A 14893-nucleotide genomic window follows, 5' to 3' on the forward strand; every position below is an offset into this window, starting at 1 on the left:
AATGGGCAATTTACCATGGCCAATCAACCTAACCTGCACATCTTTGGACTGTGGAAGGAAACCAGTGCACCCAGAGGAAACCCACACAGACACTGAGAACGGGATGGGCAAGAAATGCTGGCCCAGCCAGCTATGCTCATGTCCCGTAAAAATGAATAGAAAAAATGTATGATTTTGCAATGTACTGACAACTGTGTTATGTTGATGCATGGTCCATAGTTCTTTAAAGTAAATAAGCTGGATTCATGTCACACATTGCCCCCTATGTAGATGGCATCTGGACATGTGCCACCTATAAAGTTGGCAGTCACACATACATCTGCACACGCATGGCATTGGCAGTAAATATTACACCCCTGTTCTAAAAGAGAAAGATATGACTCTTGAAACTATAGGTCAAGCAACTTAAAGGCAGGGATAGGTAAACCTTTAGGGAGAATTGTCACTTGGAAGAACATAGCAGCCAACATCAATTTGTTCTAGCTAATGAGAGTTGGCTGATTTCTGTTCCACTCTGCGGACCAGGGACACAAACAAATCATCCCCACCATTCAGAATTGTTTAATTCAGCCCGTTTAGTATAGATTATAGATCCAATTTTACTGGTCAATTAAATATGGTGCCACATTATAGAGTTAGAGGCTGGAATCTTCCCAAAAATGCACAAGGAGTGTTGGTTCATGTGAAACTCGCAGGCTGCACAATTGGCTTTCTCGCAGCATTGAACAGCACTCACAAAGGTGAAGTGAGATTCATGCAGTCAGCTGGAGGGGCTGGGCTTAAGCCAGCAACGTGGGGAATCCTGAGATCGGGGCACCATTTTTTAAGGGTGCTCCAATTTAAGTAAAGGACACCCTCCCCACAGACATCGAGATCCCCACGGAGAAGGACAACCTTTCCCAACCGCTACTGATAAAGGGAAATCCTGCAATGGAGCTTTCCAGAGGGCCTCCTAGAAGTACTGGAGTGCCAGGGAAATACCCGGGCATGTCCCTCACCACCTGGGACCTATACTTATCTGTGCTAGTGTGATCAACTCAACTGGTTTTCGTTTTTGAAAACAGGGGAAGGGGAGATTTAGCAGTAATTATGGGATTTGCATCCACAGTCAACATGGCCACTAGATCACGGCCAGGTTGCATTTTGCTGGCAGATTTGAAGATGGGGTTGGCAAGTAAAACCCAGTGGGTGGCCTTCCCACCACTGACCCACCTACCCCCAACCTCTCCAAGTTTTAGAGGGAGTGCAGAAGAGGTGTAAAGTGGCACTGCATCTCTTGCCCCGAGCCATAAATCTGTCATTTTAGTCTTTGTGCAGTTGGCTAATGGGAATAGATATTCTCTGTCTAAGTTATCTAAACCTGTCAAATCTTGTACATTTCTATCAAATCTTCCCTTCGCTCCAAGGTGAACAACTCTGTTGCTCCAGCCTAACCTTGTAGCTAAAATCCCTCATTCTGGAACCATTCTGGTAAATCTCTGCATCCTCTCAAGGACTCTCACACCCCTTCTAAAGTGGGGTGACCAAAACTGGCTGCAGTACTGTAGTTGTGGTCTGAGCTTTATAAAGGTTAATCAGAACTCCCTTTCTTTTGTCTATTTATGAAGCCCAAGTTCTTAAATGCTTTGCTAATTACTCTCTCGATTGGTTGAATTTTATCAGTGGTGGCCTAATGTTGGGTTGAGAAACCAGGGCAACCTCAGCTTGGCCATTTGTGGGATCCTCGGCCAGATTTCAGGCCTGACATGCAGCTAATGAACCGGGTCTCCATTCCCTTTCAGGATTGAGATCCCACCTCCAAGAACTGCAAGTCAATTGGAGGGTTTTGTAGCACTTTAGCCCCAGCAGCACATTAGACACAGTGGCCAGTGTTGAGCCTGTACCCAACTGAGAGGATGCATCAATGGATACTGTCCTCACCATGTGTGGAGTGGAGGGTTGCCAGAATTAGTCAGGCACTGGTGAAGTCGGGGTGGGGTATGATTCTACTGATGGGATCCGTGGTTTGCAGAGTCTGATCCCATCACAATTCTGCCATCCAAGTCATTTATATATATATGAAAAAATCAGTAGTCTTAACACTAACCCTTCAGGAACACCACAATCTAGCAAAGTTTTATTTAGTTTTTATTAACAAAGTTTATTTATTTATAGTCACAAGTAGGCTTACATTAACACTGCAAAGAAGTTACTGTGAAAATCCCTTAGTTGCCACACTCCGGTGCCTGTTCGGGTACACTGAGGGAGAATTTAGCATGGCCAATGCACCTAACCAGCACATCTTTGGACTGTGGGAGGAAATCGGAGCACCCAGAGGAAACCTACGCAGACACGGAGAACATGCAAACTCCACACAGACAGTGACCCAAACGGAAATCTAATCTGAGTCCCTGGCGCTTTGAGGCAGCAGTGCTAAACACTGTGCCACCATGCCATCCTGCTGTCTGAAAAATAACAATTTATCACTCACTGTACTCTGTACTTAAGCCAATTTATTTTACCCAAGCTGACACCAATCTTCCTATTCCATGAACCTTAGTTTTGTTCACCAACCTTTTACATGGTATTTTATCAAACTATTTTTAAAATCCATGCAGGCAACATGCATTACAGATCCTTCATCAACCTTCTCTTCATGAAACAATTCAATTCGATTATTCAAGCATGGCGTGCCTTTTACCAATCTATGCTGGATCTCCTCAATTAACTCAATTCTCTGCAAGTGTCTGTAGATTTTTTTCCCCTGATTATTGTTTTAAAACCTTATCACCGATGTTAAACTAACTGTTAAACTAGACTAGAGTCTATAGCCTGTAGATTCTAGAAATCTCCTTGCATTCTTTCCTGAATAAGAATTTCACATTTGCCACTTTCCAATCCTTTGGCACCTCCTAAGTATCTGGATTGGAAGATTTTGGAAACCTTTCCACATTCTCTGACCCCAACTTCCTTTCACAGGCCCTTCTGCTCCTACCCAGCACACTCCCTGTATTCCTCTTTTCTACTTCTCTATGACTCCTATATTTTGGTGTCACCTTCCTGCCAAGTTAGTTTAAACTCTCCCCAACAACACCAGTGAATCCCAGTGCAAAGTCCCAGTTGCATTGAGGTGCAACATGTCCCTTGTGAAGAAATGCTTCCTGCCGCAGGATTGGTTCCAACATCCAAGAATCTGAAGCTCTCCCATCTAAGCCATAACTCAAGCTACACGTTTATCCTCCCTATCTATTTCTGCTCTTCTTGGCCAATGAGCCATTGAGGGAACCAAGTTGATTCTTCAGCGAGTACTTTCATGCAATTAAATTTGTTACTTTACTTGAGATTTTTTCAAAAATGTTTAACAGCATTTGGATCTAAATGTACACAATGTTTGATAAAATGTCAATGGCATGTACTAAACAGATACTCTTCCTGAAAGATGGATCCTTTAATGTCTCTTGTCTGTTTTTTCATCCAGATCCTTAAAGATAAAGTGATGAGCTGTACAAACCTGACCGATGTCCAATAATGTGCCTAACTTAATTTCAGCTTGGAATCAATTGAAACAAAAATCATTTACTGTTCTTAATGAATGTTTTTATTGTTCTGCCACAGTCTTTCATTTACTATTCCATAGAACAACAAAATGTGTTCAGTGTCATCTTGTTACTTAAATGTGCTTTTATTTTGTGGCATCTATTTCACATCACTGAAATTGGCCGTTTTTCATTGTATCTGTTGAGATATCATGTATTTATATTGTTCTCATAATAAACTGGAATAATAAGCCGAGAATTTCCTCGGAACTATTCTCACTAAAGCTATAACTTCACCAAAAGTGCCATGGAAAATACATGTACACAGGCCAATGGGGTTTCTGCAACATTTCTGGCAAGAGATCTGGGGGTCCGGGGAGGGTGGGGAGTGGGGGTGGGGGGGTGTTGTTGGGTAATGATGTGAGAAAAAGTGTTTTTTACACAGTACGTGTTAATGACCTGGAACTCGTTGCTTACAAGGGTAGTGGAAGTAAAGATGATAAATACTTTCAAAAGGGAATTGGATGGGCATTTGAGTGCAATTAACTTGCAGTATAATGGGGATAGAGTGGGGGAATGGGACTGACTGGGTTGTTCTTCAGAATGCTTTAATGGGCTGAATGGCTTCATTTTGTGCCATAATGATTCTATGACTTTAAAGTTATGGCAATGAAATAGGATTGCCTGCAAAGTAATATTAGGTCAAAGTTTCTTGTTTGTACTGTCCCATATACTTTTATTCAGTTGTAGCCCAGTGTGGAATCAAAGTTAGAAAATAATGACCATGTCATTCAGACCTTACTAACAGTTCTTAGCATCAAAGTCTTGATTTTAATGATAAACTATGTCATAAGGTTTTGAAACATTCAACCATATGTAACAAAACACTGTTGATAAATAAATGATTACAATTTATATGTCACTCACTGTCCCAGATCTTTGCCATGCATTTGATACATGCTCTAACATATGGAGAAATCCACCTGATAAATATGCAATTTCTCATTGTTACAAACCTAAGGACTGTTCAAGAGATAGGTTATAATTTTCAAAGGAGGGAGTTTTAAGCTGTTTTATGTTTATCCATGATGGGCATATTAGGGCAAAAGAAACATATTGGGTGGGATTCTCTGGCCTCCCTATGGTGTCATTCTTGGCGGTGGGAAGCAGCCTGCCATTGGCCAGATCTGGCCCCACCACTGTCAATAGGATTTCCCATTGAATCCACCCGGTTCTGGCAGGGGTGTGTGTGGTCGGTTGGTTCTGAAGATCCCACCGACATGAATGGCTGATAATCCCACCCATTATCGCGAAAAAACTACATTTAAAAAAAAAACGTTTAGCCATTTTCAACCCTAACAAGAAAGCAGATGAAGGAAAAATGTAAAAATTTTCAGAATGATTGTAATATGGATATGAACAATTATTGCAATTCTCATATGCACGAAGTTTGTATTAACATGTGGCAAACAATGAAGCTTCTGCCTTCCTAAGATGTATGCGTGTGATCTTCTCTCAAGGTTTCAAGTCCTGCACTGATGAGAGATTTTGCTTGCATTGACCTGGAATGTGTTTGTGTTTTGTGCGTTCAGTGGCATTGTGTAAACATTGCTAATGCTGCATTAAACAAACAAAAGATATACACTTTTTGAAAATGGTTGTTCTAATTTCAATTTATTCTCTCTGAATGGGGAAATGAGTTTGAAGAGCCACTTATGTTGCCATTAGCTATTTGGGGTAGAATCTTCTGAAGCTGCTTACCACCAATGGGGCCTTGCATGTATAAGAAAATGTAGTGGGTGTTATGTGTGGTCTTCTTTAATGTGACTGGGGCAAAAGTACCAGGCAGTGCAGTTTTTTTTTGGCAACGGGTGACGTCTCAAAAAACATGCTCATAATTTGTTCAAAGAAGCTCATAATTTAATGTGGCTGTGTTGGATGTTATAACCCAATTATAAAGTAACACTTTTTATAACTAAGCTAACATCTGCCAATACCAAATGTGATATTTGCTTACACCTCTATGCTGCCACTGTCTTGTCAACAGCACTTAGCTAGTTGGCAGTTCCTGAAGCACAGTAAAAGTATGTTTATAGATAGATAGAATGATAGAAACCCTACAGTGCAGAAGGAGGCCATTCGGCCCATCGAGTCTGCACCGACCACAATCCCACCCAGGCCTTACCCCCACATATTTTACCTGCTAATCCCTCTTAACCTACGCATCTCAGGGGCAATTTTTAACCTGGCCAATCAACCTAACCCGCACATCTTTGGACTGTGGGAGGAAACCGGAGCACCCGGAGGAAACCCACGCAGACACGAGGAGAATGTGCAAACTCCACACAGACAGTGACCCGAGCCGGGAATCGAACCCGGGACCCTGGAGCTGTGAAGCAGCAGTGCTAACCACTGTGCTACCGTGCCGCCCACTTATGCTTTACATTAAGTACTAACAATTTTTAAAATTATTTCATGGGGCATGGGTATCACTGGCTACATCAGCAGTTTTAATACCTCCCTAATTGTCCTTGAGAAGGTGGTGGTGGGCTGTAGTCCATGTGGTATAGGGACATCCACAGTGTTTTTAGGGAGGGTGTTCCAGGATTTTGATCCAGTGACCGTGAAGGAATAGTCATTATAGTTCCAATGTCAGGATGTTGTGAGCTTTGGAGGGCAACTTGCAGGCGATGATGTTCATTTGCATCTGCTACCCTTCTCCAAGGTGATAGAGGTCACGCGTTTAGAAGATGCTGTCAAAAAAGTCTTGGTGGGTTGCTGCAAGGCACCTTGTAAATGGTATACTGCTGCCACAGTGCATGGTGGTAGAGGGTGTCGATGTTGGAGGTAGTGAATGGGGTGCCAATCAAGTGGGCTGCTTTGTCCTGGATTATGTCAAACTTCTTGAGTGTTGTTAGAGCTGTACTCATCCAGGCAAGTGGGCAGTATTCCATCACAGTCCTGACTTGTTCCTGAAAGATGGTCGACAGACTCTGGAGAGTCAGGAGGTGAGTTACTCGCTGCAGAATTCCCAGCCTCTGACTGTCCTGCAGCCAAAATATTCATGTGGCTCGATCAGTTCAGTTTCTGGATAATAGTGGGGGATTCAGTGTTGCTAATGCCATCGAATGTCAGGGGGAGATGTTTGGAAAGTCTCTTGCTGGAGATATTCGTTGCCTGGCACCTGTGAGGAGTGAATATTAGTTGCCATTTATCAGCCCAAGCCTGGATGTTGTCCAGGTCTTGCTGCTTGTGGGCATGGACTGCTTCAATATTGGCGGCGTCACGAATGGTGCTGAACATTGTGCAAAGATCAGCGAACATGTCCACTTCTGACTTTATGATGGCAGGAAAATCATTGATGAAGCAGCTGAAGATGGTTGAGTCTGGGGCACTACTATCCTGAGGAACTCCTGCAGTAAGGTTCTGGGACTGTGATGATTAACTTCCAACAACCACAACCATCTTCCTTTGTCTAGGTATGACACTAAGCATTGGAGACTTCTCCTGATTCCCATTGACTTCAGCTTTGCTCGGGCTCCTTGGTGCCATACTCGCTTACATGCTGCGTTGCTGTCAAGGGCAGTCTTTCACCTCTGGAGTTCAAGTCTTTTGTCCATGTTTAGATTAAGGTTGTAATAAGGGGTCAGGAGCTGAGTGGTCTTGGTAAACTCGCATACTGGCAGACCCTCAAACTAAGATTATCATAGAAATGACAGTCCTAATTATTCCTAATTGATTCCAAAAGACACTATATTCTTTCTTATGAACAGAAGCTGCTTTGTAGTTTGCAATTAAGAAGCTGCACTCTTCCCTACAATGTTGTACAAATACCTGAACATATTAACACAACTCTAATGGATATATCATGTATAAGTTAAAGCTACAATAAAAGCCAAATACTGGTGTTCCAAAATAAAAATAGCAGCAGGTCAGATAGTGTTTATGCAGGGAAGAACTGAGTTAAGGTTTTGAGCTGATGACGTCAGAGAAATGCCATCAACCTAAAGTGCCAAAGCTACGTGCAAATTTTATTGTAAAATGTCTATTTAACAATATAGTTTATAATTTTGATACAAATCATTGTACCAGGAAGACCATGGTTCTTGTGTACATTGCTGAGCGTGAGGTAAATGATGTCAGTATTGTTACATCACTGCATTATGTGGAAAGAGCAACGCACTGCAATAATCCTATGAAATGTTACAGTTCTGAAAAATGGGGTGGTATTCTGACAGGATGGAGCTTTGGTTTGACTTAACCCCAACCCATCCTCTTGGTCAAGGCTCATGAGGTATGTGTGTCAGACTCCTGTTGGGATTCCTGTTTTCAAGAGGAACTTTGACACTTCCGGAAGCGCTCGCCCCAAAGCTGGAAAATCCCGCCCAAGGTCAATGGATCTCTGCACGATTCCCCACTCCCCCCACCTCCCATTGATTCCCGTGGCAGGCAGGACAGAAAAACCTCCGCCCTAAGACTTTGAGCTTAAGGGTCACAGATACCTAGGCAAGGCAGTCAAGTATTTCAAAGTAATTTTAAGAAGTGACAATTTAAACATGATGCTTTCACTAAATAGACAAGTATGTAACCGTGAGAGTGGAGAACAGTTCACTGATCCCAGAGGATGAACAGGTGGAGTGTGTTGATCTCAGTAGCTTGTCTCTCTAGCTGAAGTGTTTTCCCCCTTATTCCTCGCACTTTCCTGTCCATCCACCATCTGAACAAGCCTGATGAGCATTGCTGCCTCACAAGGATTGGCCTGCTTTCTCGGAGCACTCAATATATATTTCTAGGGGTTTACCCTATGTCAATCATTCATTCAAACCCTTCTGACCAACAAATCCAGGACAAGTATCCAAGATGTCAGGGTGGTCACCTTTTCTTGACCATCACTTTGACTTGGTCACTTTTTAACCTCATGCTGGAGGCCATTTGCTAGATATAGAGGTACACGGTGCCAGAAGGCTTCCTACTATCATTTCAGGAATGTTTGTAAAGTCTAGTGACCTCAGTGCGGGCAGCACAATCTTTGCAACCTTGTAGCTCTGTCTTGTCTTAGTCCCTGACTCCTTAGAATTGTTTCTGATATTTTTCCAGAGGGAGGATTAATGCTGTGCTAGCTAATTTCATTACAAAGCTATACAGCTCTAAACAATACCATTTCTTAAAGGTCCCTATTACACTGGATACCCAGTGGTATTGAAGAGGATACATCACTGCAGAACTAAATGATTGAACAAAGGATCTTAAACCAGAAACTCAAGGTTTGGAAACACACGGATGGTATCAGTAGACATCAGGTCTTCAAAGAATAAGTTATTTTCGGTGCAATGGGATGCAAAATAGGCTGCCCAAAGTACTTCAAATACATTAATAACTACTGTACTGTATGTGAATGTAGCAACTGTAAGATACCACAAGGCCAGAGATGGATGATCAGTTAAACTGTAAATAGCAGATGAACATTTTGATTCTCAATTGTAAATTCTTTCATAGAATCCCTACAGCCCAAAAGGAGGCCATTCAGCCCATCGAGTCTGCACCAACAACAATCCCACCCAGGCCCTATCCCCATAACCCACGTATTTACCCGCTAATTTCCCCTGACACCAACGGGCAATTTAGCATAGCCAATCCGCCTATCCTGCCCATGTTTGGACTGTGGGAGGAAAGTGGAGTACCCAGAAGAAACCCACGCTGACGCGGAGAATGTGCAAACTCCACACAGTCACCCTGTGGTGGACCTCAGTTGTGCCTTTGTCCTATATGGACCACCGTTGTGTGTGTTTGTCATACCTGGACACATCCCCTTCCAGTTTGGTTCCTCCCCTCAGCACCTAGTATAAAGGTGGCTGTCTCCTCCCCCTTGTTCAGTCCAGGTCGGTTAATTGTTGGGATCTGCTCCTGATTCTGTTGTGAATAAAATTGATGCGCTATCAATAAGGCGAAAGACTACCGATATGCCAATGTAAGTGTAGGCTTTTATTCACAACAGAATCAGGAGCAGATCCCAACAATTAACCCACCTGGACTGAACAAGGGGGAGGAGACAGCCACCTTTATACTAGGTGCTGAGGGGAGGAACCAAACTGGAAGGGGATGTGTCCAGGTATGACAAACACACACAACGGTGGTCCATATAGGACAAAGGCACAACTGAGGTCCACCACACACCCGAGGCCGGAATTGAACCCAGGTCTCTGGCACTGTGAATGCTAATCACTGTTCCACCACGCCACTCATGGTTTCTTGATAAAAATATCCACCCTCTATTGGATTGCACACTAGTTTTGATCTTATCCAATGTTCTAATTTCCTTTTACTATTCTGTCCAGACAGCCTTAATCCAAACTTTAGAACTTCATTTTCTTTTATTTAATGAAATGTCATGTAGGAAATCATATCAAATCTTTAAATACACAGACATATCTCCTGAGTAAGGAATTGTCTCATAATTTAACTATTTAAGAATAAAACATTTATTTGTTGCTCTTGTAAGTTCCAAAATGATTGATGGAGATGATAAAACATACCTGCCTAATTGAACATTGTAGGTGCAAAAAGAGACTGGGCAGAATTTTATGGGCTTCTGCCAGGGGAGGTGCAGAGGGGTTTGGAGAGGCCAAAAAATTGACTCCCTGCCTGGCCTTGTCTTCACTAACCCAAACCACCCTCCCACATCCCTGCCATGAGACCTGGACCTGACTGCTCTTGTGGGCTCTGGTACATAGACTGGTTGGACTGCTTGCAGTCCCAGCTCAGAGTGGTGGTCAAAAACTCTCAGTGATGCCACTAGCCAATGAAATGGCCGTGGGGTTGTCATAATTGATGGGATTCATTCCAAAGAACCATAGAATCCCTACAATGCAAAAGGAGACCATTTGAGTCTGCACTGACTCTCTGAATGAGCACACAGGCAGTCACCCAAGGTTGGAATTGAACCCGGGTCCCTGACACTGTGAGGCAGCAGTGCTAACTACCATGCACTACTACCACCACCCCCCTGCACCCACACCCCGCACCCATCCCCTCCCCCCCCACCCTCTGTGGACCTTTTTGTCACGGTGAAAAAAATCCTGGCATTGAAATAAAATATTGCTCACCTTTTGATGTTTATGTTGAAGCAGTGTTAAGAAAATTAAAAAGCAGTGAACGTATAATATGCATTTCTGTAATGCTCATGTACAAAAAGAGTCCCAAAACATTCTACAGGATATTGGAAACCAGTAAATGTTTAGAAGGAAGGAAAAGAAGAAAAAATTACAGCAGAGGGCTTGGACCTCCAAAAGTCTGGAGTGGAACAGGACCTCTGCTTACCCAATACCCTGAATATTGATCCAATCAGAAATTGCAGGGTCAGTTAATATTATTGTATTTACCGACTTAAGAACCAACAGCAGTTGGAACAATATGTTTGGGATAGATGGTAGTGAAGGAAACAACTCTACAGCAACAACTTGCATTTATAAAATGCCTTTTACATCGTAAAATATTGCAAGTGTTTCACGGAAGTGTTAGCAAACACGGTTTGATACTGGCAGGTAAAGGGACATTGGGACAAATAACAAAAGATTGACCAAAGAGACAGGTTTTAAGTATCCTATTGAAGAGGAAAGGTGGAGGGGATTAGGATGGAACTCCAGTGCAAAGGGTCTCAACACAGCTGAGGCCATGGCTGCCAATGTGGCCAGAATTATGGAAATGCATTTTATCTCAAAGGGTGATAGGGCAGGATGTGATAACTGAGATGGGAAGGAGAGAAGCCAAAAAGAAATGAAGGTCATTTTGGAGTTAAATAATGACACCAAATTTGCAAACCATTTGGAATTAAAAACAGAAAATCCTGGAAATAGCATATTTGTCAGCACTGTGAGGAAAGAGACATATTTAAAGACCAGGCTTTTACTGGCTCTGATCAGATGAGCTGGCTGGGTGGGAGGGAGCTGGTTCTGTGATGCAGTTCCCCTGTCGAGGTATCTTACCAGCTGATATTACTTGGGAGGCAACAGCATGTTCAAGGACTTTGGAAAGGAAAGAGAAGTTGGAGATGGCTATTAGTTTGAACAGAAGGTTGGTTATAGCAGATTTGAAGGCAAGGGGCAGTATGTTAAGTGAGAAAACGTAACAAAATAACAACATTGGGGTGAAGGAGGAAGTTGGATGGTCAGTAGTTTGGTGGGAGTAGGTTTGACAGAACCTCATGGTGGCACAGTGGTTAGCACTGCTGCCTCAAAGCGCCAAGGAACTGGGTTCGATTCCCGGTTTGGGTCACTGTCTGTATGAAGTTTGCACTTTCTCCCCGTGTCTGCCTGGGCTTCCTCCGGGTGCTCCGGTTTCCTCCCACAGTCCAAAAATGTGCAGGTTGGGTGGATTGGCCATGTTAAATTGCCCCTTAGTGTCAGGGGGACTAGCAGGGTAAATACATGGGGTTATGGGGATAGGGCCTGGATGGGAGTGTGGTTGGTGCAGACTCGATGGGCCGAATGGCCTCCTTCTTCACTGTAGAGATTCTATGAGAACATGAGGTGGGTCTCCTGGACAACATGAGATAACAGAGGACATGAGAAGCGATAGGAGAAAAGCTAAAGAATCATAGAATCCCTACAGTACAGAAGGAGGCCATTCAGCCCATCAAATCTGTACCAACCACAATCCCATCTGGACTCTATTTCCGTAACCCTCATTTACCCTACTATTCCCTCTGATACTAGGGTCAAATTATCATGGCCAATCAACCTAACCCGCACATCTTTGGACTGTGGGAGGAAACTGGAGCACCCGAAGGAAACCCACACAGACACGAGGAGAATGTGCAAACTCCACACAGACAGTGACCCGAGGCTGGAATTGAACCCGTGTCCCTGGCACTGTGAGGCAGCAGTGCTAACCACTGTGCCACCCCAATAGGAGAAGGCCATTCGGCCCTTTGAGCCTGCTCTGCCATTCATTCTGATCATGACTGATTACCCAATTCGGTAATCTGTTCCCATCTTCCCCCCATATTCTTTGATCCCCTTTGCCCCAAGTGAAACATCTAATTCCTTAGAATCCCTACAGTGCAGAAGAAGGCCATTCGGCCCATTGAGTCTGCACCGACCACAATTCCACCCAGGCCCTATTCCCGTAACCTCACATATTCACCCTGTTAATCCCCTGACACTAGGTCAATTTAGCACAGCCAATCAACTTAATTGCATATCTTTGGGCCGTGGGAGGAAACCCATGCAGACATGGGGAGAACATGCAAACTCCACACAGACAGTTACCCAAGCCGGGAATTGAACCCGGGTCCCTAGAGTACTGTGTACCTGGAGTACTGTGTACAGTTTTGGTCTTACTTGAGAAAGGATATACTGGCACTGGAGGGGGTGCAGAGGAGATTCACTCGGTTGATTCCAGAGTTGAGAGGGTTGGCTTATGAGGAGAGACTGAGTAGTCTGGGGTTATACTCATTGGAATTCAGAAGAATGAGAGGAGATCTTTTAGAAACATGTAAGGTTATGAAGGGAGTAGATAAGATCGAAGCAGGGAGATTGTTTCCACTGGCAGGTGAAACTAGAACTAGGAGGCATGGACTCAAAATAAGGGGGGGGGGCAGATTTAGGACTGAGTTGAGGAGGAACTTCGTCACACAAAGGGTTGTGAATCTGTGGAATTCCCTGCCCAGTGAAGCAGTTGAGGCTACCTCGTTGAATGTTTTTAAGGCAAGGATAGATACATTTTTGAACAGTAAAGGAATTAAGGGTTATGGTGAGCGGGCGGGTAAGTGGAGCTGAGTCCACGAAAAGATCAGCCATGATCTTATTGAATGGTGGAGCAGTCTTGAGGAGCCAGATGGTCTACTCCTGCTCCTAGATCTTATATTCTTATTATGTGCCCTGGTACTGTGAGGCAGCAGTGCTAACCACTATGAAGTAGGGCAGGAGGAAGATATCAAGGATATTTGGTCTGGCAGGCTGGTGGAAGTGAGGGTTATAGTGGAGGGAACTGAACAGGTGGTCTTAACCTTAGTGATAAAAAAATCCATGAGCTCTTTGAACTTGTTGTTGAAGTTGACTGCAGGCTGATCTTGGAATAGTGGGAAGTTCACCATTGTGACTTTATCATTGGTGAGATGGAATGGATACCGATTCTGACACTCTGAAGGTTTACTGTGACTTTGGAAAATTGATGAAACTGCATCACTTCTGTCACATATTGGAAGGAACATAAACATTATGTCTAAGGAGGTCTGTGGCACTCTTGTCTCTGAGCCTCGAGTTCTGTAGCTGGAGCACATTTCTAGGTGAAGTAAATGAAAATTTCCTATTGAAAATGTCTGATGTAATTTTCAACACAAAGAATTCACAGATGTTGACAAAGAGAAGGAATAATGTAGGAATCTGGTTACCATACTGAATAAATGAATTTCAGCACTCGATCATAAATTGTGAACTTGACTGCCCCCTACTGGCATTCTGATATTAATGCTGTCTATTTATTTTAACTTGGCTGAGATCTAAATTATAAATTATTACTGCTGGGCACAAAATAGTTGGCCATTCCAGACAATAGAAAAGAGTAATGGATAAGATGTATAACAGACAGTTGTTGTGATGCCTCCAGTTTGGCAATACAGGTAAAGCTAAATTCTATCTCATGGGGTGATTTTAACATGTGGGTGGGTAACTGGCAGAGTGCCTGCCTATTCAATTTAATGGCCTCAATTTAACTGGTGAGTTGTGAGTGACAATCTGACATCTTGATGCAGCTCACTGGACTCAGACAAAACTTTTAAAGTTTATTTATCAGTGTCACAAGTCGGCTTACATTAACACTGCAATGAAGTTACTGTAAAAATCCCCTAGTCGTCACACTCCAGCGCCTGTTCGGGTACACTGAAGGAGAATTTAGCATGGCCAATGCATCTAGCCAGACTGTAGGAGGAAATGTGTATGTGTCTGTGTGTGTATGTCTGTGTGTGTGTGTGTGTGTGTTGTGCGCATACATGCCTGCATATGTGTGTGTGTGTGTCTCTGTGTGAATGTGCGTTCACGTGTGTGTATTTAACTGAATTTGATCACTTAAATCAGGATTGTTTCCTTTTATTCATTTTGTTACATGGTTCAAAACTATGGAGGCAAATTTCCCCAGGGCATCTCCCACTCTGTTGATACAATTTACAGGAGAGACTGTGGTGTACTGGCAAATGTCACTAGACTAATCGGGGGCCTAGTTCAAATCCCCCTACAACTGGAGAAATTTAAATTCAATTAATAAATCTGGAATTGAAATCTACTTTCAGTAATGGTGATGAGGAAGCCACATCAATTGTTGTGACAAACCCATTGGGATCACTAATGTCCTTTAAAGAAGGAAATCTGTCATTAACCTACATG

The 14893-nt window shown here is 43.2% G+C and overlaps 1 protein-coding gene across 9 annotated transcripts in view; it reads left to right on the forward strand.

The window, feature by feature from the left end:
• The window catches only part of LOC144499610 (phospholipid scramblase 1-like), a 92707-nt gene extending 87541 nt beyond the window's left edge, over positions 1 to 5166 (forward strand). For all 9 annotated transcript variants that reach the window (XM_078221758.1, XM_078221761.1, XM_078221764.1 and 6 more), the window contains one exon: positions 3458 to 5166. The gene's annotated coding sequence lies outside the window, so the exon portion shown is untranslated. The remainder of the gene's footprint in view (positions 1 to 3457) is intronic.
• The last annotated feature ends 9727 nt before the right edge of the window (positions 5167 to 14893 follow it).

The sequence above is a fragment of the Mustelus asterias genome, chromosome 10, assembly GCF_964213995.1.
Source record: "Mustelus asterias chromosome 10, sMusAst1.hap1.1, whole genome shotgun sequence".
NCBI classification, from domain to species: domain Eukaryota; kingdom Metazoa; phylum Chordata; class Chondrichthyes; order Carcharhiniformes; family Triakidae; genus Mustelus; species Mustelus asterias.